Below are 27,835 nucleotides of genomic sequence, written 5' to 3' on the forward strand. Positions count from 1 at the left end.
GGTTCTCATTCTTCTCATTACTGAGAAATTACATCCTGGAAGAATATCGTACAGACCTAGAAATACGGGCATTGAACTGAATTCATTTATTTTTCAAAAGGCATGTGTTTTTTACCTGTTGCTGCACCTGCCACCAGCCAAGTGCTGTGCTTGGCCCTGTGAAAGCAAAGACAGAGAAAGATGTCTGTCTTTTGGAACTTGACATCTTTTAGGGGCATAAACATTTGAAAAGATAAGACTAACACAGTAACTCAGGTATGATAATAAAAACCTTCATGGGGTCAGCCATTCATCTATCTTTTCATCCATCTGTTCACTCATGCATTTATCCACCTGTTCATCCATTCATCAGTCCATTCATCCATCTATCCATCCATCCACTTCTAGGATGCAAGAATCAGCAGTGTTTACTCTCAGTGTGATAGGAAGGTGGGTGTCTTGGCAGAAGATCAAAGGGCTCATGAAAATTTGCAGGATAGAGTGGAGGCCCAGATGCTGATGAGACCCCCTGCGTATACCACATCAAAAGGCCTGAGAGACTTTCCAAAACCAAATGCATAGATTGATGAACCTGAGACAAGTCGGGGAAAGATGTAAGCTATCAGTGGTTCTCAACCCTTTGGGAATCATATGGGGAAATATAAAAGATCCTGATGCCTGGGTTTTTCTTGTGGAGAGTCTGATTTAACTGGATAAAGATACAGCCTAGGCATAAGGAGTTTCCAGTTTCCCTAAGTAATTCTCATTTGCAACCAAGGTGGAGAATAAAGGATGTGTATAAGGGGAGAGCCTTCTGGTTGAGTAAAGGAAATACTAGTGGCATTTGTGCTTTAGGTCTACCAGTTAGTGTGTATTGGTGCAAATGGTGGGACAGACTAAAGGGCTACAGGTCAGGGTCAGTGTCAGAGGGTGAGGGATAAGGGGTTGTGTTGAGGCTCAGACAGCAGAGTGGACCGAGGAAGCACACTTAATTCCAGATACCCATGTTCTGGTGTGAAAAACAGTACCTGACTTGTAACGTCTGATCCCAAAAGTGGCCATAATTTGGGTCATAGGTCAAACACATCCCCACCTCCAGCTAGGAAAGATAGGAAATGATAGGACTAGGCTTCATATTTTCTAGTGTAATGTTTGGCTTGTGGTATATTCAAAACTATGTCCATTTTGTTGCTGCTGAGTGGCTGGGCTGATATTACCCATTCTTCAGCCATCTGGACTTATTCTCTAATATCCTCAATACTTAATATGAAAGGAGACTGTCACTTAAAGAAGATCATTTATTTGCTTTAGCTTAAAGCTACCGGAGGTTGCAACAATTGTCTCATTTTGTCGTTTTCTTTCCACAGAAGGAAATACCTTAGCAATAGACCAGGTATTTATTGAATCAGGACTGGCAGGCACGGAACAGATCCATTGCTCAGAAAGAAGGGAATTGTCTTTGCCTTCAAGGTTCTTACAATCTGTAGGGAACCGAGAGCTAAATAAAGAAGCTCAAGACAGCACGCTAATCATAATAAGTCTCTATGCCTTCAGCTACTGGGATGTACGACTCTCTGGTAGAGGTATACAGCGCTTATTTCAAAAGGAGTCTACCTGGCTTTGGGAGCTCTCTATTTTGTCACCTTGTCTTTATGTCTTCTTCTTAAACCAGCATCATATTTTATTGAATATACATATGTAGCTCTTTTGAAGACTTTATGTCAAAAGTAAAGAACTTCAGACCCTACAGGGCCTAGTTTGGTGCCCAAATTCTCTTAGCTTTCTGAAAAGAGAATAATCTATAGTGTATTCTTTTTGGAGTATCTTTACTCACTCGTAATTAGATGTCTCTAACAGTAATCAGCTCCATACATCTGGACATGATGACCCTCAGGCCCATGAGATTTAGGTGTTCTCAGCTAGCAGGACAAGTTCCCCTAAAAATAGACTCAAGTGAATCATTCAATGGTTATGTTCCAGATCAGTCTCCTAAAATCCAGGTGGTCCTTTATGCAGGGATGGTGATATTGGAGCTTAGAAGGTTTATACAGATGAGGAGGAAAAATGAGGGAAATTTCTGTAAGGTTTTTGAAAATTATAGTTACAAATGAACTGATGAATATGTAATTGAATGTGGCTAAGTTGATGTAGTTGTCTGTAAAACTAGTTGGTGGAAGGAAACTGTCTTTGACCACCAAGGAAGGTGCAGCTTGTGGCACGGCACAAAGATAACACTCAGCAGATACACAGCTATGAGATGCATGGATGGATGGATAGATGGGTGGGTGGATGGATGGATATGTGGATGGATAGGTAGGTTGACAGGTAGATGGATAGCTGGATGGATGCATGAATGTGTGGAATGGTGGGTGGTAAGTGGGTACATGGATGGATGGGTGAATAGATGGACGGATATATGGATGGATAGATAGGTTGATAGGTAGATGGATGGCTGGATGGATGCATGGATGTGTGGAATGGTGGGTGGTAGGTGGGTACATGTATGTATGTATGTATATATGGATGGATGGATGGATGGATGAGTGGATGCAATATGTGTATGGGTAAGTAAGGGGGGATAAATGAAAGGCCTGTTCCCCTGAAGGGACTCTTCACAAAGAATCTTTGATCTTCCATCTTTCACATGTAAGAGACTCCCCAGTGTGAGCTTGTTAACATAAGCATTTTCTGGCTATCACTCCCAGATATTTTGATTCAGTAAGTCTGAGGAGGAACTTGGGGAACTTTATCTTTTAAACAAGTACCTCAGGTCATCACAGTAGTCTTACTGTCCTGAATCTTAATGCATCTCTATTTCTACGGCATCTTCCATGCAATTGATTTTGCAGAAATCATTCTGTGGTTCCATATTCCTGTATTACCTGCATCCAAGAGCTATTGCTTTCAAATTTACATCAAGCGCAATTTGGCAGGTGTTAGGGACAGACCTGGTAGCCAAGTCTTTGTTGCCTGAAACAGATCCCCTATCTTCCCTTATCGCTTGTCAGGACCTTCTTCCAGGCTGCTCCTGAACAAATCTGCATGTGCTTTCTACCTGTGATTCAGTGGGTTAGGCCATAAGGCAGCTTTGGACAGGTACAATCCTAAGGTAAAAAAGAACAGGAATGTCTCCCAGAGGAGAGAAGAGGAGCCTAGCCTTTGATGAAGACATCCAGCCTGTAGATGACTTTCTGTGTGCTGTTATTTGGAGGTGGCTTCTTTTTTCTCTGACCCAGTAGCTGAATCCTATGCCAGAGGGCAGATATTTTGGATCAGCAAGGCATCCTTTTTTTTTTTATAAAAGGCATCTGATTGTGAAGGAAGGAAGAAAATGCCCAAAGGCACCGGACAAGGGCTAGGAAGCTGTGGAGTTTCACACATTCATAATTTCCTTGTAGGCCACGTTTACTCTCAGGAATGACAGTCATTTTCTAAGAAAGTGAGATTGCTTCACATCGCATTTAAAGGCTTAAATAATGTATCCTGTCAGACAATTCTCTGAAATGGTTTTCCAAGTGAATGCATCAGAAAGTGCCTAGAAAGAATGCCTGGCACAGGAAGAGGCGGGCATTCAGAAAATGTGAGCTGCTTGCATCAGAATCTAACTTGAGATGTATCATTCCTACGGTAGCGTGCACACATATTAAATGTACAGTTCAATGAACTACTTATTCATACAACTGTGTAAACACCACTCAGATCAAGACAGAGAACATTCCTAACACCTCAGAAGGCTCATCTGTCCCCCTTCCTAACCAATAAGTACCATCAGCATTAAGAGTTAACCACTGTTCTGATTTCTATCACCATAGATTTCTGCTCCTGAAATTCATGTAAATAGTCACCCACCCAGTATGCATTCTTTGCTGTCTTGCTTCTTTTACTCCTCATTAGGTTGTGGGATATACCCACGGTATTTCATTCTTTATTGTCATTCTTCTTGCTGTTCCATCCCACCAACAGTTTGTTATTATGAAAAATCGCAGACATACACAAACGTTGAAAGAATTATACTGTAAGGACTCCGATATGCACCACCTAGACTCTGCAATTAACATTTCCCTCTGTTTGCATCTCTATTCATTTACCATTCCTCTGTGTATTAACCAGTCTGTCTTATGATTCATTTCAAAATAAGCTGTAGGTCAGGTGCAGTGGCTCACATTTATAATACCAGCATTTTGGGAGGCCAAGTTGAAAGAATTGCTTAAGTCCAGGAGTTTGAGACCAGCCTGGGTAACATAGTGAGGCCTTTACAAAAAATAAAAAAATTTTTACATATGTATTTACAAAAAATAAAAAATTAGCTACTTGGGAGGCTGAGGCAGAAGAATTGTTTGAGTCCAGGAGATAGGAGCTGTGGTGAGCTGTGATTGCACCATTGCACTCAACTTGGGCAACAGAGTGACGCCCTGCGTCAGAAGTAAACAAACAAACAAAAACAAACAAAAAGCTAAGTAAGTTGCAGACAGCAATGACTTCACTCCTAAACACTTAAGCAGGTGTGTCATTATTGCTTTACTGAACTAGAATTTGGTATTTGTTTATGCTAGTTATGTTCGTGGTATGCTTTTTAAAGCATGTGAAAATAATTTAAAAATAATTAAGGTGATACAATGATAAGGTTAATAAGAACCAACATGCATTGAGTATGGACTTTCTACCAGACACTAGGCTATGCACTTAACACATAGACACATATTGTTACTTCCATTTTAAGATACAGAAACTGGGCCTTAATGATGCTGTTGAATTGCTGATATGGTTTGGCTGTGTTCCCGCCCAAATGTCAACTTGAATTGTGTCTCCCGGAATTGTCATGTGTTGTGGGAGTGACCCAAGGAGAGGTAATTGAAGCATGGCGGCCGGTCTTTCCCATGTTATTCTCCTGATAGTGAAAAAGTTTCACAAGATCCGATGGATTTACAGGGGCTTCCACTTTTGCTTCTTTCTTATTTTTCTCTGGCCACCACCATGTAAGCAGTGCCTTTACCTCTCACCATGATTCTGAGAGCTCTCCAGCCATGTTAAGTCCAATTAAACCTCTTTTTCTTCCTAGTCTCAGGCGTGTCTTTATCAGCAGTGTGAAAATGGACTAATGCAGTAAATTGGTACCCGTATAGTGGGGTGTTGCTGAAAAGGTACCCAAAACTGTGGTAGTGACTTTGGAACTGGGTAACAAGAAGAGGTGGAAATAGTCTGTAGGGCCCAGGAGAAGACAGGAAAATGTGGGAAAGTTTGGAACTTCCTAGAGACTTGTTGAATGGCTTTGCCCAAAATGCTGACAGTAATATGGAGAGTAAGGTCCAGGCTGAAGTGATCTCAGATGGAGAGGAGGAACGTGTTGGAAACTAGAGCAAAGGTGACTCTTGTTATGTTTTAGCAAAGCTCCTGGCAGCATTGTGCCCCTGCCCTAGAGATTTGTGGAAATTTGATCTTGAGAAAGATGATTTAGGGTGTCTAGTAAAAGAAATTTCTAAGCAGCAAAACATTCAAGAGGTGACTTGGGTGCTGTTAAAGGCGTTCAGTTTTATAAAAGAAGCAGAGGATAAAAGTTTGGAAAATTTGCAGTCTGTCTATGTGATAGAAAAGAAAAACCCATTTTCTGGGGAGAAATTCAAGCCAGCTGCAGAAATTTGCAGAAGTAGCAAGGAGTCCAATGTTAGTCCCCAAGACCATGGGGAAAATGCGTCCAGGCCATGTCAGAGAACTTCATGACAGCCTCTCCCATGAGGTCTGAATGCCCAGGAGAAAAAAAATGGTTCTGCGGGCCTGGTCCTGGGTCCCTGTGCTGTGTGCAGCCTAGGGACTTGGTGTCCTGTGTCCAAGCTACTACAGCCATGGCTGAAAGGGGCCAACATATAGCTCAGGCTGTGGCTTCAGAGAGTGGAAGCTCCAAGCCTTGGTAGCTTCCATGTAGTGTAGAGCATATGGGTGCACAGATGTCAAGAATTGGGGTTTGGGGACCTCTGCCTAGTTTTCACAAGATGTATGGAAACACCTGAATGCCTGAGCAGAAGTTTCCTGCAGGGGTGGGGCTGTCATGGAGAACCTCTGCTAGGACAGTGCAGAAGGGAAATGTGGAGTCGGAGCCCCCACACAGAGTCCTTACTGGGACACTGCCTAGTGGAGCTATGAATAGAGGGCCACTGTCCTCCAGAATCCAAAATAGTAAATCCACCAACAGTTTGCAACGTGCGCCTAGAAAAGCCACAGACACCCAACGCCAGTCCATGAAAGCAGCTGGGAGTGAGGCTGTATCCTCCAAAGCCACAGGAGTGGAACTGCCCAAGACCATGGGAACCCACCTGATGCGTCAGTGTGACCTGGATATGGGACCTGGAATCAAAGGAGATCATTTTGGAGCTTCAAAATTTGACTACCCCACTGGATTTCAGGCTTACGTGGGCCCTGTGACCCTTTTGTTTTGGCAAATTTTTTCTGTTTGAAATGGCTGTGTTTACTCAGTACCTGTGTTCACATTGTATCTAGGGAGTAGCTAGCTTGCCTTTGATTTTACACGCTTATAGGTGGAAGGGACTTGCCTTGTCTCAGATGAGACTTTGGACTGTGGACTTTTGGTTTAATGTTGAAATGAGTTAAGACTTTAGGGGATTGTTGAGAAGGCATGACTAGTTTTGAAATGTGAGGACATGAGATTTGGAGGGGTCAGGAACAGAATGATATGGTTTGGCTGTGTTCCCACCCAAATCGCAACTTGAATTGTATCTTCCAGAATTCCTGCATGTTGTGGGACGGACCCAGGGGGAGGTAACTGAATCATGGGGGCAGGTCTTTCTTGTGCTATGCTCGTGATAGTGAGTAAGTCTCATGAGATCTGATGGGTTTATCACGGGTTTCCGCTTTTGCTTCTTCCTCATTTTTCTCTTGCTGCCACCTTGTAAGAAGTGCCTTTCACCTCCCACCATAATTCTGAGGCATCCTCAGCCATGCGGAACTGAAGGCCCATTAAACCTCTTTTCCCCCAGTCTCGAATATGTCTTTATCAGCAGCCTGAAAACAAACTAATACACTTGTCTAGGTTTGTAGAGAAAGGAAATTGACATGGATTGTGGTCAACTTAAAAACCATTGACCAATATGCAATTCACTGGAGTATGGATTTGAATTGATGTGTTCAAGTGCCACTGGTAAACCCCTTGCTAATTGTGTGACTTTGGGCAAGTGAACTAAGCTCTTTGAACCACATATGTATCCATCAGTAATGTGAGGACGATAATAACAATTCAACAGAGATAGTATTGATGATTGAATGAGGTGTTTAAATGCCTAGTAACATTTGGCCGGGCACAGTGTTTCACGCCTGCAATCCTAGCACTTTGGGAGGCTGAGATGCGTGGCTCACCTGAGGTTAGGGGTTTGAGACCAAGGTGGTCAACATGGCAAAACCCCATTTCTATTAAAAATACAAAAAAATTAGCTGGGCGTGGTGGTGGACACCTGTAATCCCAGCTACTTGGGAGACTGAGGCAGGAGAATCACTTGAACCTAGGAAGCAGAGGTTGCAGGGAGCTGAGATCACGCCATTGCACTCCAGCCTCGGCAACAAGAGCAAAGGTCCATCTCAAAAAAAAAAAAAAAAAAAAATCTGCATTATTTAGATACACAATCTAATGCTTTCCACTGGAAGATTCTGGCACTGTTAGCATCTCTAGGATAAACTCTGTTATTCAACCTGGTTTTGTTGTGTCAGTTTCTGTGTTGGCTTTGTCCTTCCTTTACTGTGACTTGATCCCATTTAAGCAGTTCTCTCTGCAAACACAGTCTCTTCTCTGTCTCTTTGCTCACTGATCTTATAATATCTAGAGGCTTATTGATTATTTGTTTGACTCTATTGTGGGCACAGGAGCACTTCTTAGATTAACACTATTAGATTTTCCCAAACAGTATTGCTGTGGTTTATACAATTGGACGAAACGGGTGATCTAATTTGGACTCAATTTGCTCTAAAGTAGAGCTGGAGGGAGGAGGTGCTGTGATTTGGTTCTGCGCCTGAGAACAAGTATGGAAAAAATTTATCTCCAGGTGGTATCTGTGTGCCTCAACGGTTTTGGATACACCGTGTGAGCAGCTCTGAGGATGCAAAGCTTTTTTGCGCGGCTTCTTTTCTGTGAGCCAAAGAGCCTAGCTTTATATCCAACTTAGATATTAGACCCAATGATATAATTTATTTTTCCATGTGAAATATCTCAGGAAAAAAAAATCAGGTTGAGCTTTCTAGAGGCACTGGTTTATGAGGCTATGGGGTAACAGGAGATAACAGATATGCTCAGAAACAAATGGTTTCCTGATTGCTGTTTCAGATGGAACCAAATGGAAAACATTGCTTTTCTTTTACTGGAAATCTCCTATCATGGCATCTAAACATATCCGTAATCATACTGTCTATAGAAATTTTGGTTCTGCTTTTGACCTTAACATTATAACACCATTCCGCAATATTACAGACTCTTTATATACATCATTTTAAAAATGGCTGTAAATTCTACTTAGTGGCCATTACTGTAGTTTGGTTTTTTTTTTAACTCTTCCCCTAATATTGGAAATTTAGATTGCTTCCCAATTTTCCTTATTATAAGTAAAGCTAAAAAGTAACACATGAGTGGTTTGCATCAATAACTATAGTATGTATTAATAATATTGAACTATTTCTTAAGATTACATTTTCAGAAGTAGAATCACTGAGTCAAAGGGTGCACTGTGTTTAAAGAGGCTTTCACGTATTGCACAATTATTTTATGGCCTGCCGATATCAGTAGAAATGGCAGTCTGGAGTCAAATCACATGCAATAACCGTTCTACTTCGGCATAATTCCTTACTGCTGTGGGCCTCGGGTTCCACATGTGTGAAATGGGAAAAATAACAGTGCCCACCTCATAGAGTTGCCGTGGAGGTGGAATGAGTTCATAGATAACAAAGCATGCGAATTGTGTCTAGTACATAGTAAGGGGTCCGTAAATACTAACAGTTATTTCTTATTATTAACATTTCTTATTGCCCCCACTGGAAGAAGAGTCGAAAGGATATGCAAATTATTCAAAGGCTTCCTTGGGTCCCTTGTTGTCCTTTCTTTTCTCTTCCTCTAGAACTCTCCCCAGAGTCACTCACCTGTCCCTGGGATATCTGTTATGTGTTTCAGCCTGTTTTTCCAAGTTTACCTGCCTCTCTGAGAATCCCATCAACACTGAGAGATACCTGGAAGGAAAGAGGAAACCCCATAATTCAAATAATGCTGCAAGTGGATGAACCTAGCCCCGAACAATTGGGAGGCAGCTACTCCTGCCCCCTGAAGCTTTTTTTTTTTTTTTTGAGACTCACTCCGTCACCCAGGCTGGAGTGCAGTGGCATGATCACAGCTCACTGCAGCCTCCCGTACTGAACTTTCCACCCGCCTCCACCTCCTGAGTAGCTAGGACCGCAAGCTCGCTCCACCACGCCTGGCTACTTTTTGTATGTATTTGTTGGGATGGGGGTTTCGCCGTGTTGCCCAGGCTTGTTTCAAATTCCTGAGCTCAAGTGATCCACGCACCTTGGCCTCCTAGAGTGCTACGATTACAGGTGTGAGTCACCGTGCCCAATACCCCCTCCCTAGACTTTTAAAGAAATACAGGAAACAGCCAAGACTGGTGTCATTTAGGTTTAATTTGTGAGAGCCTAGCGGGCGTTAGTTGTCCACCGGATGAAAGATCACCATGAAATGTTAGGAGCTGACTTGGCAGAACTCAGGAGCTGGCAGCTGCAGAGGATGGCACAGAGTTCCAAATATGAGGGCTTTGTCAGAGCAGGAGAGGCAGGATGGGAGAGGATGGGAGTGACTCCACCTAAGTCAGCTCTGTTGCAGCCTCCTGGGCCATATCAGTAGCTGCAGGAGGACGCGGGAACAGGGAGATGGGAAACCTTTCTTCCCTTCCTCACCCCCAGTCCTGTGTTTTCCCTTCTCATTTAGCACATCCCCCACTATATTAAAAATAGGTATATGTGTGTTTGTGTTTAATCTTCCATTCCTTGAGGCACAGCACGTGGTCTGCATAGCACAGTGCAAGGAGAGGATTCATCTATGCGAATGAATGAGTGAATGAATGAATGGGTGATTTCCAGACTATCCAGAAACTGTACCCCATAGTCCTAACCGTAAGAGCCCCGCAGGGAGCTATCACCACCAACCTGAGGCAGGAAGCATGGGCTGGGAGCCCTGGCCATTCTACGTAGGTGGAGATAGATTGTCATTGCTAATGGCTAGAGACCAGGTCCTGGTGGTAGCCAAACCGTTCCCTAGGGAGTTCTCACCAACCTTGCAAAATGGGACAGCAATCCTCACTGTGGATACAATTATGCTTCATTGTTAACCATGGCAAACAAGGCGATGTTATGATAACTGTTATAAGTTTGTTTCACATGCAAACTTTGACCTCAGAGCAATGGGGCAGGCGTTTCCCAAGGAGCCCATTGAGAGGTTCATGATACCGACAAAAAGCACAAGGCCCAGCTGCCAAGGAGGCTGATATCGGGAGAGGCAGCCTGTGTCTTTTCTTTCTTCCTCCTCTTCTTCTTTTCAAAACCATGCTCATTGGTTTTAGGAATCATTATCGTGGTAAAGATTAAAGCGATTGGAGATGGCGCAGATTGTTACATTTTATTGTGTTCAATTGGATTGGATCCGAGCCATTTGCAAAGTGCAGTATTACCATAAGAAGGGACTTGGAATGTTTGTCACATAATACTCCTTCATGAAGAAGGCAGTTTCTTAAAATTAAAAAAAAAAAAAAAAGACTTGAAATAGCATAGCTTTTTTCCACTTTCAAATGTATAACAAAATAGAACTTTATATTTCCAGATGGACTGCCTGGAACCTGGTGAGTAGCCCGACTGCCAGGCCCCGGTGGCCGTTGCCTCGTCATTTCCTTCAGTAGAGACCTGTTTTTTGTTGTTGTTGTTTGTTTTGAGAAAGGGCCTCACTCTGTCACCCAGGCTGGAGTGCAGTGCTGTGATCTGCTCACTGCAACTTCTACCTCTCCGGTTCAAGGGATTCTCTTGCCTCAGCCTCCTGAGTAGCTGGGATTACAGTCACATGCCACCAAGTCCAGATAATTTTTGTATTTTTAGTAAAGACGGGATTTCACTGTTTTGGGCAAGCTGGTCTCGAACTCCTGACCTCAAGTGATCCACCCGTCTCGGCCTCCCAAAGTGTTGGGATGACAGGCATGAGCCACTGTGCCTGGCCGCTCTCTTTCCAGCAGAACAATTCCTCTCTTCTTTACAGTATATTTGTTTAGTCCATGCAAGGCACAGTTTATGAACAGCGGTGTTTCCGGCAGCTTTAATAAAGAAGAGAAAAAAAAATAGCATGTTGAAACAATGTGCTAGTCAAAAAAGCCAGTCACAAAGGACCATATATTATATGATTTCACTTATATGAAATGGCCAGAAGAGGCAAATCTGTAGAGACAGAAAATAGAGTGGTTGCCAGGGGCTGGGGAGGGGGCGTGGATGGAGGGACATGGGATTAACAGATAAGGGGAGCAGGATTCCTTCTGGGGCAATAAAAATGCTGTAACATTGATGGTGGACATTGTTGCACAACTCTGTGATTGTGCTAAAACTATTGTACACTTTAAATGGGGGAACTGTATGGTATGTGAATAATATCTCAACAAAGCTGTTAAAAAAATTGTACGAAAACTCTGATGTGGGCTGGGCGCAGTGGCTCATGCCTGTAATCCCAGCACTTTGTGAGGCCAAGGCGTTAGATCACCTGAGGTTGGGAGTTCGAGACCAGCCTGACCAATATGGAGAAACTCCATCTCTACTAAAAATACAAAATTAGCGGGGTGTGGTGGCGTACACCTGTAATCCCAGCTACTCGGGGAGGCTGAGGCAGGAGAATTGCTTGAACCTGGGAGGCAGAGGTTGCAGTGAGCTGAGATCGCACCATTGCACTCAAGCCTGGGCAAGAATAGCAAAACTCCATCTCAAAAAAAAAAAAAAGAAGAACAACAAGAAGAAAAGTAAACTGTGATGTGATTGAATCAGTCTGCTGCTTCGATAACCACAGCACTGTGCTGGCTCTCAGTCAGGCTTGGATTTATCCCTGCTCTTCTGCCTTTCCCCACTGCAGTGTAAACGCCTTGTGGACTGTCTCTAGTTCACTGAATGGTTTCTGAATAACATCAGTCACAATAACCCCACGCTCAGCATTGTACTTATTGTTGAGAGCACAGCAATGACTAAAGTGTGACTCTTGCTCCTGAGAGGTATAGTTTATTTGGGGAAACTGGCACTACCTAATAAACCAGGGGAGGCTCGACCTTGGTGTCTGAGCTAGGCCTTGAATGATGCACAGAACCTCAACAGGTATGGAAGTGGAAGAGTGAGACATTCAAGGCAGAAGGAACAGCATGAGGAAAGTCAGAGAGCTAAAAATGTATAGTGTAATGCCAGAATCATGGTAAATATGCTGAGAATTCATTTGAGACCACAGTTTAGGAAGATAGGATGAGCCGTGGATAGAACTTCCACAGAGCAGTGCACACCCTTCTTCTTCTGTATTAGTCATGATTCTTGGTGACAACTAAACCCAGCTTATGGCAAAAGGGAGTATATTGGTTCATGTACTAGGAAGTCGTGAAGTGATGGCTTCAGGCATGGCTGGATCCAGGGGCTCAACAATATAATCAGATGATTTGTGTCCTTCCATCTTTTGCTTTGGTGGTCTCTGTCTTGCTTACTTGTGCAGCAGGTTTTCTCTACCTGGTGGGAGAAACAGCTGCCAGAAAGACCAGATTCCCGTTCTCATGAAAACTTCATAACAGCAGGAGACCTCCTTACTCTGTTTCCAAGAATATATGTGTGTGTGTGTGTGTGTGTATATGTGTGTGTATGTGTATATATGTGTGTGTCTGTGTGTGTATGTGTATATATGTGTGTGTATATGTATATATATGTGTGTGTGTATATATATGTGTGTGTCTGTGTGTGTGTGTGTGTGTAGTGTATATATGTGTGTGTATATGTATATATATGTGTATGTGTATATATGTGTGTGTCTGTGTGTGTCTCTGTGTGTGTGTATGTGTATATATGTGTGTGTATATGTATATATATGTGTATGTGTATATATGTGTGTGTCTGTGTGTGTGTGTATATATATGTGTGTGTATATGTATATATGTGTGTGTGTGTATATGTGTGTGTCTGTGTGTGTCTGTGTGTGTGTATATATATGTGTGTGTATATGTATATATATGTGTATGTGTATATATGTGTGTGTGTGTGTATGTGTATATATGTGTGTGTGTGTGTGTGTGTGCATGCGTGTGTATAACCAGGTAAGATTCTAGTCCAGCATGACCCACATGCTTTGTTCCTAAGTAATCGCGTGGTCAAGAGAGAGGCTGTGTAGAGGCAGGTGAGGTGGCTCACGCCTGTAATCCCAACACTTTGGAAGGGTGAGGCGGGTGAATCACTTGAGGTCAGGAGTTTGAGACCAGCCTGGCCAACATAGTGAAACCCTCTCTCTACTAAAAATACAATAATTAGATGTTAGGCACCTGTAATCCCAGCTACTCAGGAGGCTGAGGCAGGAGAATCTCTTGAACCCAGGAGGTGGAGGTTACAGTGAGCCAAGATCGTGCCACTGCACTCCAACCCGGGTGACAGAGCAAGACTCCATCTCAAAAAAAAAGAGATAGGCTGTTTAACATCTAGCCAAGGGCATGTGTCTACAGCCACAGAAAGAGAATGGAACGTTCTAATTGCCACCCTCCATGGGTCAAATGGAGCAAAGTGCGCTTCCCAGAAGAGTATAGGAAAAGGGAAGGGTACTGGGTGGACGAGAACTATTGTTACAGCATCCCCTATATTCCTTAGGATTTTTTTTTTTCAAGCTCAGGCATTCAGTCATGTCTCTGGTGACCAGCTCCCCCTTCCCCATGCCCCTGCGGTTTTTTTTTTTTTTTTTTTTTGTACTGTTGGGTTCCAAACTTTACCTGAAGATTTCACACATACTTCTGTTAAGTGCCATTTAAATAGAACACAAACAAGAGAGAGCTAGTTCATCTGTCTTCCTGGGACCTCAGTTTTCTCATCAGCAGAATTGGGGTATTAGTGCGGACATTGCAGCCTCCTTATAAGGATCCATCGGGAGCATCAGGCACATGCTAGGGGAGCACTGAAGCTCTTCCTAGGCGGAGGTAGGAGTTTGTCCACCTGCTGTTTACTCAGAAATTTCTCACTCCACCTGTCACGTTAGCAGACCCTGATCTGCTGGAAGGTCTTCCAGTACAACCAGCAGCCCCAGACCTCTCAGGAAAGAGCAGTTTGTCCTCCGTTGGAGGAGGAAGCTTGGGGCAGGTAGAAGAGCAACTTCATTTCCAGAGGAAACCGGGCTCCCCGGCCATCAGCTGCCATGCCCGGAGGGGCGTTCAGACAAAGAGCCAAATTTAAATTCATGTAATGTTGCTGTTTGTAACATTGAATACTTAAGACATCTGCTCAGAGTCTCACATTATAAATGAATGGAAAGGATCCAGGAGTGCTTTATTAGATGGGTGCCGTTAAGTGAGTGCCATGCCATGTATTTCAAAGCAGGATCTTAATCAGACATTATTTATATCTGTAATATTTTACAAATTAAAAGCAGTAGAAATAGTCACCGGAAGGATGTCAGCCAGCAGGGGTGAAAAAAAAAAAGAAGCTGAAGCCTCAAAGAGAGGCTCACTGACCATCTCTGTGGGAGGAAGGGTGAAGAGTAGCAAATTTACCGTCATCCGCAGGTGTCTAAATGTTCCGTTTAAATTAAATGGCACATGTCATAAAGTACATGCTGCTGCACATCCCACCCTCTGTTTCTGTTTCAACTACAGAGCCTATTTTTCTTTCCCTTCCAGCTCAGCTGCTTTCTCCTCCCTGACCTCAGGTCACCCAAGACTCCTTCTTTATTCTTTCCTTTTACTTTTAGTTCATTATTCTCTGTGATTCAGTGGAAACATAAAAAATGGTTTTTAATTTTAATTAATGGCAAACTTAGAACAGACCCATTTAATAAATCTGTCCTCTGAACTTAACACGTCTCTCTGCCTGTAAGGCTGCCTGTCATTATATTAGCGCCAGAGCCTCCCGACCGAATGGCTGAGTAATTGACAAAAACTGCAGGTAAGGCAAGAGACCCGTAATTGATTCATAAGATCCCTTCCTCGGATCGTATTGAAGAGTTAATTATTTTTCCTGCAGCTGGAACTCAGCTGTTGTTTCCACTGGGATTAAACAGCTGTCAGCATTGTTAATGACATCAAATTCATGCATTAAAATCCTCTCATTCCCTTCCCGTATAAAGTGGGGCTGCGGAAATCTCTGCCACGTCGCCCTTTATGAAGGAGTGAAATCCTAGGAAAGATAACGGCCCTTATTACAAAACCACAGACCGGAGCTTGTGTTGATGGAATCTCGTAATAAGTAATTAAGCCGCTTTGCAGAAGTCCTGGGCTGTCATGTTGGCGTTTGGGTTCTTACGTTCCCTGGTGGAGGCAGCCGGGTAGACTGGGAAAGTGATAAATGGAAGAAAATTAGAACTGTTCTAGAACTATCTCCACTTTTAACAGCACAATACAGAATGGGGCTACTCAGTAATTAGTCAACCAAGTATGAATTCTCCATGTTCTTAAAGTATCTGCCGATTTCTTCAAACATGTTAACAATATGTCTTCTGAATAAGAAGCCTCCCTTTATTAATTTTTTGTTTTCTTTCTCTGTTTTTTTTTTCTTTTTTTTTTTTTTTGGGGGGGAGGGGGGCACACATTTTTCTTTCTGTATCAGTCTCTCAAACTGTAGGGGGACCAACTTCAGGGTTTTATTTTGTTTGCTTTGCTTTGTCTGGGTTTTCAAAGTGCTCTTTTAACAAAGGAGAGTTTAAAGCTGGGGCTCAATTTGAGTAATCTGTTCCCAGGGAAAAAGCAAATGAAAAGTATTTCTGGGTGTTTTCAGTAACACAAGTTTCTGTGCTGATATGGAGGCAGAGGCTCAGGGCTGGGAGCACCAGGGCTCTTGAGCTGAGAGCCCCCACTTCCCTTGGAAAACAGAATTGGGAAATTTTTGTCCCCAACTAGGGAAAAATATGCACGTACGGAATTTTTTTTCCTTCAGCTTTCTTTTCCCTAGCACAAAACTCATGCAACATTTATGTTGAGTGTTTAAAATTCTGTTCTAAATGGTTTTACGTTTCTGAAAAAATCTTGCATTCGAAAAGTGTAAAGGACTCTCCCCATTTCTGTGCATGAAAGTGCAGTGTGATTTCACAAATCTAACAATATCAGGAAAATTCAATCTTGTTAACACTTTTAGAAGGAAAAGAAGGCAAGCGTACTCTTCAGAGAATGGATTCCTTCAGATTTCTGTTAGAGAAGAACTGTCTCTAATGACCTCACAGCACAGAAGCAAAGCAGTTAGATGAATAACCACTTTCCAGTACAGATAATAAAATAGGGTAATTTTATGTCACATCAATAAACATCTTAATTGAATAGCACGTGGGTTCTTCACTAATACCTGCATCGCTGTACACTAGCCTTGGAAAGAGTCTTGGGGAATTGTTCAGCCTCAAGTTCAGCCACAATGAAATGGGGTTCTGTTTTCTAGAACCTAGCCTATTGATGAGGTGACGAATCCACCTCTGTTGAGATTATCAACTCAAATAAACCATGCCTTATTTCCTTAGATACTGCACAATGGGCAGGGAATTATTTCAGTTTTGTTTTTGATGTAGCACAAACCTAAATAGTACTGACTCATAGAAAACATCACCTGATGTGATTGTCCACCCTGAAGAGGAGAACAGATTATTCTGTGGCTGGCTAACGCTGTTTACAGAGTTGTCGCTTTGCCAAACCCCAAGACTCACACTTGGTCTCTGGGGTTGGGTCCGCCAGCTCTCCACCCTTCAGAATGGGATGTTTAGGGTGTAACGTTCCGAGACCTGCAACCTAGGCTAGGAAGCAGATGCAATTTATTACTCCAGTTTCCTGTCCACTGAAGGCCCAGGGAGGCCTCGAGATGCACAGCTGCAAGTCAGATTCCCCCAGGGCAGCCTTGGAATTTAATGAGGCCTCTCCGGACACAAAGAGAGATGGACATTTCTAGGCTTGTGCAATGGGTTCCTCAGCCCCTTCTCTCTCCTGGTGAGAAGAAGAATGTGGAAAGGCCTCTACTTTTAGCATGGCTGGGCCCCTCCTTTTGCCTTGTCACTCTGCCTTTCAACTCGGGACCAGAATTGATTGCACTAGTAATAGACAGCCCACTCCTTAAAAAGTCAACATGTTCATGGTTTATTTGGTTATCACTTAGTAAGCATCTATAAGAAGAGCCTCATCTGGTTCAGGGGTTCTCAGATGGGACCACTTTTGCCCCCAGGGGACATATGACCATTTTAGAGACAGTTTTGGTTGTCATCACTTAGGACGGTGGTATTGGTGTGCTCCTGACGTCTGGGGGTAAACGCTGGGGATACCAGTTAACATCCTCCATGAACAGGGCAGCCTCTTGTAACAAAGAATTATCTGGTCCTAGAGGAAAGTAACACAGGAGGTAAGAAACCTTGGCCTAGAGGGTTTCCCAGCCTTTTATTTCATTATGCCCCCCCACCCCCAGGAGCCTTTTGAGGCTTGACTTTCCTAATGGTCTTTGCATGAAATCCGAATACCACAGATGCCGAATGCCTGTTCATGTACTGTATACCTATCTAAGCCTTGTGAATGAAAGGGTGAACAGTGTTTCTTCCTTGAACCTCTTCCCTCAAAACCGATGTTGACACCCCAGATGTACTGTCACCCTGTTGGGAATATACAACCCAGAGAAGGGCTTTGTCAATACGCAGCGCAGAGCTGCTGAGGCTTTGAGCAGGGGAAGGTAATGATGGAATTCAACTTTTCAGACAATTCTGGCAGGCGTGCGAGGGTGGGAGGAAACAGGCAAGACCCCTGGCTCCTAGAACTGTGAGGACCCTTGCCATTAGGACCAAACCTCTTCCGGGTTTATCAGCAGCCACGTCACCCGCTCTTCTACCCTTTCCCCAACCCCCCCATCCCTGGATGTCCTCCTGGTTTTTAGTTGCCTGTGCTTGGAAACCTTTGCAGTCTTTTTATGGAGGTGCCATGTTCTTTCTTTCTGTTTTTATTTTTTGTTTTTGTGTGTGTGTGTGAGAGACGGAATTTCACTCTTGTTACCCAGGCTTGAGTGCAATGGCGCGATCTTGGCTCACCGCAACCTCTGCCTCTTGGGTTCAAGTGATTCTCCTGCGTCAGCCTCCTGAGTAGCTGGGATTACAGGCATGCACCACCACGCCCAGCTCATTTTTGTATTTTCTAGAGACGCGGTTTGTCCATGTTGGTCAGGCAGGTCTCAAACTCCCAACCTCAGGTGATCCACTTGCCTCAGTCTCCCAAAGTGCTGGGATTACCGGTGTGAGCCACTGCACCCTGCCATCATGTCCCTTCAATGGTGCATTTGGGCAGCGCCCTGCTTTGGGCTCCAGCAACATTAAGGCAGTGTTATTCCATCCAAATGTCAATTTCAAGATCAGGCCTTCTTTGTCTATCCTTGTATCTCCTGCACAGTTTCTGGCACAGAGTAGGCACTGGGTTATTTCATGGATGAAAGCATGAACAGGTGAATGAATGAATGAATGAAAGCCTTTTTCCTTGCAAAGCTCCCTGCACCCTTTAATCTCACCAGCATCTTGTGAAACACTCCTACTTCTTTCTGATCTTTATTTCTTACGTAGTTTTGAAATGAGAACCGATGAAGCTGCTTTTGCTCATGGTACCTCAGGTCCTCACTCACTCCCAGCACTCAGGGCTGTGTGGTCAGAGTCTCAGATTCGGAGCATGTGATGTGCGTGGGCCTGAGACTAACAGCCACATGGCACGCAATGGTGGCAGCCTGGGAGGCTGACTGAGCAAGTAATGTCTGCACCAGCAAGAACATGAGGGGCGACGCAGTTGAAGGAACATGTGCTTTGCCATCATAGCTTGATCTAGGTCTCATCCTGGGATCCTGTAGTTGCAAACAGCACGGCCTTGCGTCTCTAAGCCTGAACATCCACACCCGTGATGATAAGACGATCTCTTGGATTAATGTGATGCTGAAATACAATAATCCAAAGAGAAGATGCCTCAGGCATGACAGGAGCTCAAAAGACACTACTTCTGTCCTCCGCACTCCAGGTCTTTTTACTGCAACTACCATTTAAAATACTTTCTCTATGAGGCAAATCTTAGTGCTGACAGTGTCAGTGTCTTTAATGCCTGGCTCAGCTGCAAAAATGGGGGCAGAGGTTTGATGATAGCATCCAAAGTAGGCATGCCACAGTCTACCTCCCAGGCCCTTTTCTTCTTCTCAGGGCCATCAAAAAAGAAGTAACTGGCTTAGATTTGACACCTCTTTTTTGTTCGTTTCATGTTTGTGAATCTAGCTTGTAAGCTCATCAGAGAGGTTTCCCCCTGGTCTGGGACAATCAGGTTTCATCTGAGGCTCATGCACACATCAACACAGGAACCTTTTTGTTGCCTCCAGGCAATTTCATACGAGCTATAATATCTTCCTCGTTACCCCCATGTGTGGTATTTCTGGTACCCTGTATATCATTGAATCAAGTATTCATTTTGAACCACTCATTGGCAAGACTTACTCAGACAGGACAACTGTGAGAGCTCTTCAGAGGCCCCCGATGGTGTTTGTCAGAGAGGTTGGGGGCTTTTGAATCTAAATGGCCTTCCGCAGGGAAGCAGAAATCCTTGCAGAATCCTCCAGAGGCCTGAGATCCTCCAGATACTATTCATTTGCTGATTTGTTATGGCCACAGAAGTTTCTGGGGTGACTCTTCTGTCCTGGCCCCACAGGGGAAGCACACACCAGAAACCATAAGGAGATGAACTCAGTGTGCCTGTCCTTTATTTTCCCTGCTGTAATCCTACCACAGACGTCCTTATTTGGGAGGATCGCTTCGTTCCTTTTTCTTTGAGGGGCTATATAGCACTGCTATTGTTACAGAAGTGAAAGGGGCAAGGCGATAGAAGAAGGAAAACAGTCAAAGCTGAGCCTCGAAGGAAGTGCTCAAAGGAAGGGAGATTGTGACAGAGGGCTCAGCCCGTCAGGAAGGGCAGGGGGCACAGGGGGTACCTGCAAGCCTGTGACTCTCCTGAAGGACCCCCCTTCCCAGGTCCCCAAACATCCATTCCCATCCCACCCTCACACCAAGCTCCCATCTGGGAAGAGCTTTTCCTAGGAAGCAGCAGACACACAGAAAAGCAAGGAAACTTCAGGTACACTATTTTGTTTTCCCCTATTTAAAAAAAAAATTGAGGCGAAATTCACATAAGATTAACCATTTCCAAGTAGACAATTCGATAGCAGTGCATTCACAGTGGTGTGCCACTGCCACATCTATCTGGTTCCAAAATATTTGTATCTTCCCACAGTAAAAGTCTGGACCAATTAAGCAGTTACCCCCGCTTCCTCTTCCCCACCAATCTACCTTCTGTCTCAATAGGTTCGCTTATTTTGGATATTTTATTTAAATGGGATTATACAGCAGCATCACATGTTCACAGTTCATCCACGTTGTGGCTTGTATCAGTACTTCATTCCTTTTTATCAAGAAAAGAGGTTTAATTGGCTCATGATTCCGCAGGCTGTACAGGAAGGATAGCAGCTTCTGCTACTGGGGAGGCCTCAGGAAACTTACAATCATGGCAGAAGATGAAAGGGAAGTAGGCACGTCTTACATGGCCAGAACAGGAGCAAGAGAGAGAGAGAGGACTGGGGAGGGGCTACACACTTTTAAACAACCAGATCTCATGATACTTCTTTCCCTGGAACAGCACCAAGGGGATGTTGCTGAACCATTTATGAAAGATTCATCCTCGTGACCCAATCACCTCCCACCAGGCCCCACCTCCAACACTGGGGATTACAATTCAACATGAGATTTGTGCAGGGGCACAGATCCAAGGCCTGTCACGAATGCCTGTATTTTCTCAGGTGCATTTTTATGTCCTACTCTCCTTCTATCTCCCCTGCACCTTGAAGCAGGTACAACTGTATGACACTCTGAGGACCTGCATCTACCTTCATCAGCAGCTGGTCTCCTGTCTGGCCAGATCCCTTTGGTCCTACCTGCTCAGAATTTCAGTGTTTTTTTTTTTTTCTTTTTCTGTAAAGACACAGGAAGTATATCTTTTCCTCTCGAATACCACTTGGGGCTTATCTTGTTTTATGCTACACGCATGTGGGTTCCTCCATTACAAAAAGAATTCACGTTATTAGAGAACGTTTGAAACACACAGAGCAGAAAACATACAGAAGTGTAAAACAAGGCATCCCCATTCCCACCGCCCAGAGATAACCCCAGCATTTAGTTCATCTCCCTGACATCTTAATAGCTTTTTCTTCTATCATAGTAGCTAGGCATTGGTTTGGCTCCAAGTAAAAACTGCTTCTATTACTAGCAATAGCAGCAGCGACAAGAAGACAGAAGTTTATGTCTGTCTCAGAATACAGAGGTGAGGAGCTCCCTCATCGAGGTGCAGGGATATGGTGGCCACTGCATGCTTTTGCTCAGGACTGAATTGAGGCAGGTCAGAGGCCCCCACTCCCTGGAATCAGCAAGAGATGGCTGAGGTTTCTGTGAGGGTTTTACAAAGGGTCCACCCAGCCCTGCAGAGAGGAGAGTCAAATGGGAGTTTCCACCCATCAGGTTGAAGGGATCTTGCTGCTCAGATGTTTCTAAGACAGTGATCAGTACCCATCTCGCAGAGCCTGCATAGCGGTCCATGCCTGAGGCAGGAGATGCTGAAGATAAAGGTCCCCAGTGCTCCAAGATTTTCTTTCTCAACTTGGGAAGTAGCACTCAGTGTCCCAACAGGAAAAATGCACTGCATTTATCCAAAGGGTATGATTGGCAAGTGGGAATGGTGTTATAGAATAAATCAATGCGTGGCCACCTTGTCCCCCAACTCCCATCCAAAATCCATTCTGAACCGTAGCTTTCCTTCATGTTTACAAGCATCTAGTTTTTAAATCTTTGCTGTGAAGTTGGCTGTATGAGCTCCATTGGACAGATGGAAACACTAAGGTAGTTTGCCAAAGATGCCTCGTTGGCTTCAGGATTTCTATGTTCTTTATTTCGAGTAAACTCTTTCACTGCTAATTTTATTCCAACAATGTCCTTGGAATGGTTTTAGTTCTCTTGGCTGTTACCAAGTCTACACAATACCACTTGAATTGGCAACATCACAGTCAGACCTCAATTTTCACAATTAATTGTGCCGCAGTTAATTAAATTGACTGCCTGGCAATCCAGCCTCAATTAAAATACTAATAGTTTATTTATTTATTTGGTCTTTTACAGAGTGTTTTCTTTTACCATCTCTCAGGATCCTCTGTGAGTATCCTGATAGTAAGAATGATAACACCATGACTGATTATTCCATAGTTGCAGGAACCACACATGGCATTTCAAATCAGGATCCGAACTTTGACCTTGACCCAGGTCAGCTCCATTCTCCCAAGGAGACTTTAGCTACTAAATTTCTTGCTTTTTGAATAAGCATTTTGCAGGGCTTTTCATCATCTGGAAGGGGGGAGCAGATAGGAGTATCTTGAAAGTCCTCTCTTGGAAGAGATTATGGGTGTGCAAACCTGTAGGACTGGACTCACTGGGTACATGTCACGGTCATGGTATCTCCGTTTTTCTTGTCTTCTGAATGTTGAGATGGAGTGATATACAGTCCCAGGGTTGGCCCCACACCTTGGTTCTTGGTTTATGTAGAAATCTGTGCTAGGAAGCTCTGTGCCGCATCATCAAGGGGCGTTTTTGTATATCATGCAGTCATACTTTCCAGACCCCTGGGAGCCTCGTTCAAGTTCTTCCTGTGGAGTGCTGTGCCTTGGTGTTGAACCAGGGTCCCATATGGGAGGACCTTTGCACTGCCAGACTTTCTTAAACTCTACATGTGGTCTCCAGGATGTCCTGGCTGTGTTAGGATCAGAAATGGCTCCATCCACATCTCCTAACGCTGCCCTCTTACTAGGATTTCTCTGTGCTCACTGATGTCCAAGCCATCTAATGATCTTGATGGGGATATCCAAAAATGCCAGGAGAAAGAAAAAAAACCTGCCAACAGAGCTCTTTAGAGCAGAGTAGGAGAGACAGGGACAATATGTGCAGCTGTCCTGCAGTACCTACCTTATCTGGATGGATGATGTATATATGAAGTGTCCTTTTTTTTTTTTTTTTTTGAGATGGAGTCTTTATCTGTCATGCAGGTAGGAGTGCAGTGACATGATCTGGGCTAACGGCAGCCTCCGCCTCCCGGGTTCAAGCAATTCTCCTGCCTCAGCCTCCCGAGTAGCTGGGACTACAGGCACACACCACCATGCCCAGCTAATTTTTGTATTTTTAGTAGAGATGGGGTGGCCTGGCTGGTCTTGAACTCCTGACCTCGAGTGAGCCGCCTGCCTCAGCCTTCCAAAGTGCTGGGATTACAGGCATGAGCCACTGTGCCCAGCCTAGAGCATCTTAATTTGAGTCCTCAACAGCCCTGCGAGGTAGATACAATGAGCCCTGTTTCCAAGGATGAGGAGCAGAGCAAAGGAATGAGGTCATTTCCCTGAGTTACACTGAAGATGATCTGATTTCAAAGTCCTTTCTCTGTCCACTACGGCAGGTGCTACCCAAAAAGCAAGATGGCTCCTTCCAGCATCCTGAGGCTTTGGATGCTGCAACTCTGTCCTGCTGCAGAGACTCTCCCAGAACATTGAAGGCTCCAGTGTTTTGACTGGCAGGATCTCAGTTTCAACATCTGTCTCTGTGGGCTCTGGGCCTACGCTGGGTGAAACGTGTTCTCGGTAGGATTTGGCCCATCTGAGCCTCGCTGGGGATGGGCTAAACTCCGTGGGATTTGTATTCCTTCTCCTTCATTGCTCAGAGGAAAGGAAGAAGAAAAAAAAAATAAAAAGAAACGACCCCAAAGAGCCTCTTTCGTGCACCCGCCTACGAAATAGGAACACGCATTTGCATTCCATCCAACTGGTGTGTTTGCAAAATACAGACAGGCAAGTTGGAATCACTTTGACTTTGAAAGCGTGATTTTGAGCAATTATCTGGAGAAAAAAAATACCTCCTCTTCACTAAATAAGTCTGTCAAAAAGAGTCATAGTACAGCATGCCATTGCGAGAATACACGTGTGCGCTGGTAAGCTGGCCCCAACCAATTAAATAGCGAAATGTCGGCTGCATGCAGCCCCTTCTTGGTCTGCAGACAGACTTGTGTTAAGTTCATTTTCATAGTGGTGTGTATGTATCTTTAGACTTTAACTGACAGATTCCCACAGTGAATAGAGTAGGGAGTTATCAATTACATGGTTAGCTAGGCGCTGCAGTTGTATGCTCTGTGGCTTCTTGACAGGAGAAGGCAGAGAAGGAGGGAAGGACTAATATTTCTGGTGCAGGAGGACTGTCAATATTTTAGACCAGGCTCCTCGAATAAGCATGCTGATTTTGTTAGGAGAAAATGTACATTTGAATCCTGCAAAACCTCAAGAAGTTTGCTTTAATAAATAGTGATTAACAAAATATTCTCTTCTAAAATACATTTTATTTATCAAATGAATACCCTTCGGAGCCCCTCTTTATCCTTCCCGTGATGGCTAAACTAATTTCATCAAATTTTGATTTCTGCATGGTGATGTTGTGAACAGTGCCTGAAATAATAAAATTACCCTGAGCAGATTGCTTATAAAATCATTTGCAGTGGGAGAAGCAGTAATTGGGGCCGTGGTTTCCTTTGGATACAGTGTAATATAATCCTTTGTTTTCCTTTGTGAAATATTTATTGTGGGTCTCCTGCAGTATGAGTTTGTTGTGGAAGTGGACTTGTCTCTTGCTTTTGTGGACTGACAGTGAGCCTGGCATCCTGAAAGATATCTCCCACCAAGCCATCAAATTCCATCATTAGGAATTCCTTCATAGAATCAAAGAGTCAGAAAGAGCTGAAAGATAGACCACTCAAATTGTTTACCCTTGAATGAATGGGAAAACCTAAGCTGAAGAAAGGAAGTGTCTGGCCAAGAAGCTACTAGGAGAGATCAGGAACCAGCACCTCCTATTTTCTGGTCTCAAGCTTCTTCCGTGATGTTCTTTCTTAAGTTGGACATTGAATTCTCCCCTGTTCCGATGGATGATTTCCTGGAAAGGATGACACATGATGTATTTATCAATAGAAGTGAACAGGAATTATGTGGGTCTTTTCTAATAGGAAACACCATGATCCTAGGAAACGAGAGGAAGGGGAGGAGAAATAGGGTACATTAATATCTCAGAATGAGTCGTGGAGCTAAATGTTCAGCCTGTCTCCCTTTCCTCCTGGCCACACCACTTGATTAAATTTTCTAGACTCTCCTGCTGTTAGATTTTGTCATGTGACATCTAGCCAATGAAATTGGCTCCAGGATGAAACTAGCCAGGATCCCTGAATGACTGTATGGAACAGATCTCCCTCTGGCCAATAGGACATTTCAGGAGTGAGAGATAAACTTCTGTTGTGTTAAACCCCTGTGACTTTGAGCAGGTGGAGTTATCTTAACTAATGCAGAAAGATAGGACTGGTGAAGCAGGCCCATCTTTTTTTGAGAGCTATTCTTGTCTGTTCTTTTCTATGAGTCCAGTATAACCACATGGCATATACACTTGTGCATGTTTGCCGAGACTGCTATATGGCAGACCTTGGGATTCTTAGGAGCTTTATCAGATAATTGGAAGTCCACCACCTCCAAGAAAGCACTCTCTAGGTTAAGAATCAGCATATGTTTTCTATAAAGGGCTGGATAATTAATATTTTATATTTTCTGGGCCATATAGCCTCTTTGCAATTACTAAACTCTGCTATTGTACTGCAAAAGCAGGTATAGACATGGATGGGTGTGGCCATGTGCCAATAAAACTTTATTTACAAAAACAGGCAGCAGATGAGAATTAGCCCTGTGGGATGACCCACATTAGCTGAGAATCCTGGCATCAGCTTTGTTCAGTGAGATACTGACATACTTCTACTTAAGTAAGTCAATGTTTTAATCTCAACTGGTTGATTGAACAACATACAAACTGACCCTTAGGAACCTTCTACCAAAAATATCCTGTGAATCTTAATGCTTTTGTAATAGCATTCAGTTAGAAGTGGTCAGACTTTCTTCGCCCTGTTTTCATGATTTCCTCTGTGGTGTCTGTGGGTCGATACCAGCAGCTCAGGTAAGAAACGTGTGCAGGGGATGTAACAGAAGGGAAAAAGATGAGGAAGAAGGGCGCATGGAGCGTGGAGGGGAAGAACAGATTCTTTTTTTAGTTAATTGGCTCATCAAGGTTCCAGTATGGAAGTCTGGTTTCATTTGCCATTTTAAGAGGATATGGACAGATATTTGGGCAAAATAAATAAAATAAAAGAATGCTGGACCCTTGCCCAGCTCCAAGTGTTGCTGAGTCCCTGGCTCCCTCCACCCCCTGCTATTAGGAGCCAAGCTCTGGCCGCCCATTTTTTGGACTTTGTAACTGTTTCCGAACAGATCAGTTTCCATCTGAATTGCAGATGGCTTTTGCCCCAGCTGCAGAGGCTGCCATGACATCGGCATGCAGTTCCTTCCAGGACTTAACTCTGGAGAGATCTCCATTTCCTGTTGATCGTGAGGGTTTTACAGGCACAAGCACTCTGTTCTGTCACTCTGTCACAGGGCATTATGTCAGAATAGAGGAAGCAGTTCAGCCCGTAAATCTGTGTCACCGGCACGCAGGGTGCTGTGTCGTGTTGTCTTGTATGTGGCTTGTCAACACCACGGGGCTAATAGCAGTGTCAGGGTCCCCGTGCCACGAATCACTTCACATCTCTGGCTAGTACACATCTTTCCCTGTCACTAGTGGAAGTCGCCTGCACTGCATTCATAATAGGGGCCAGGCACGGTGGCTCATACCTGTCATCCCAGAACTTTGGGAGGCCAAGGCGGGTGGATCATCTGAGGTCAGGAGTTTGAAACCAGCCTGACCAACATGGTAAAATGCTGTCTCTACTAAAAATACAAAAATTAGCCGGGTATAGTGGCATGCATCTGTAGTCCCAGTTACTCAGGAGGCTGTGGCAGGAGAATTGCTTGAACCTAAGAGGCAGAGGTTGCAGCGAGCTCAGATCCCACCCCTGCACTCCAGCCTGAGCAAGAGAGTGAGACTCCATCTCAAAAAGAAGAAAAGAATAGGCATGGCCAATTTACCCGGATCCTCACATTGCAGTGCTGACCACTCCAGGATTACAGAAGTTGCAGCTCATGCCTGCATTTCCAACTGGCTGCCTTCTGCAGTTCCATCACCAGCCAGGATTCCACTAATACAAATACCTTGACTGGCCGAGAAGTACGGATGCTGTGTCAAAAGGTCGTGGCTCAGAGCCAAAAATGCACCGTGCTGACCTCCAGTTTTCCTTGAGGAGGGCCATCCCGGGGTCAGAATTTTATGCAACGCAAGCTTGTCCAAGGTGGCATGGGAACGTGTGGGAATGTCAAGATGAATGGGGGCTCCGGGAGACATTTATGGAGTCAGGAGCACACATACATCCTTGGTTCTGTCAGCATTTCCCTAGGCGAGATGAGTCAAACATTTATATTTTTACATATGCAACGTGCTGGCAATTTTCCGCCGGGGATGATAGAAAAACTTATTGAAAATAGTTAATCAATTTTACAAAGAAGCCATAGGTAGAGGCGCTTCCAGACCTCTAGTTTTGAAAGTCACCTAGAGGATAGCAGTCTG

The 27,835-nt window shown here is 44.1% G+C and overlaps 1 protein-coding gene and 1 long non-coding RNA gene across 2 annotated transcripts in view; both read left to right on the plus strand.

Moving 5' to 3' along the window:
* Positions 1-27,835, plus strand: part of WWOX (WW domain containing oxidoreductase) — a 1,135,448-nt gene that overhangs the window by 884,250 nt on the left and 223,363 nt on the right. The gene's annotated exons all lie outside the window — the stretch shown is intronic.
* LOC116555352 lies at positions 1,675-3,922 on the plus strand. The gene is made up of 2 exons (XR_004270492.1): positions 1,675-2,304; positions 2,420-3,922. It is a non-coding gene; the product is annotated as an uncharacterized LOC116555352 (long non-coding RNA).

Source organism: Sapajus apella, unplaced genomic scaffold (assembly GCF_009761245.1).
Source record: "Sapajus apella isolate SASKATOON/1434 unplaced genomic scaffold, GSC_monkey_1.0 scaffold15, whole genome shotgun sequence".
In the NCBI taxonomy this organism is placed as follows: Eukaryota; Metazoa; Chordata; class Mammalia; order Primates; family Cebidae; genus Sapajus; species Sapajus apella.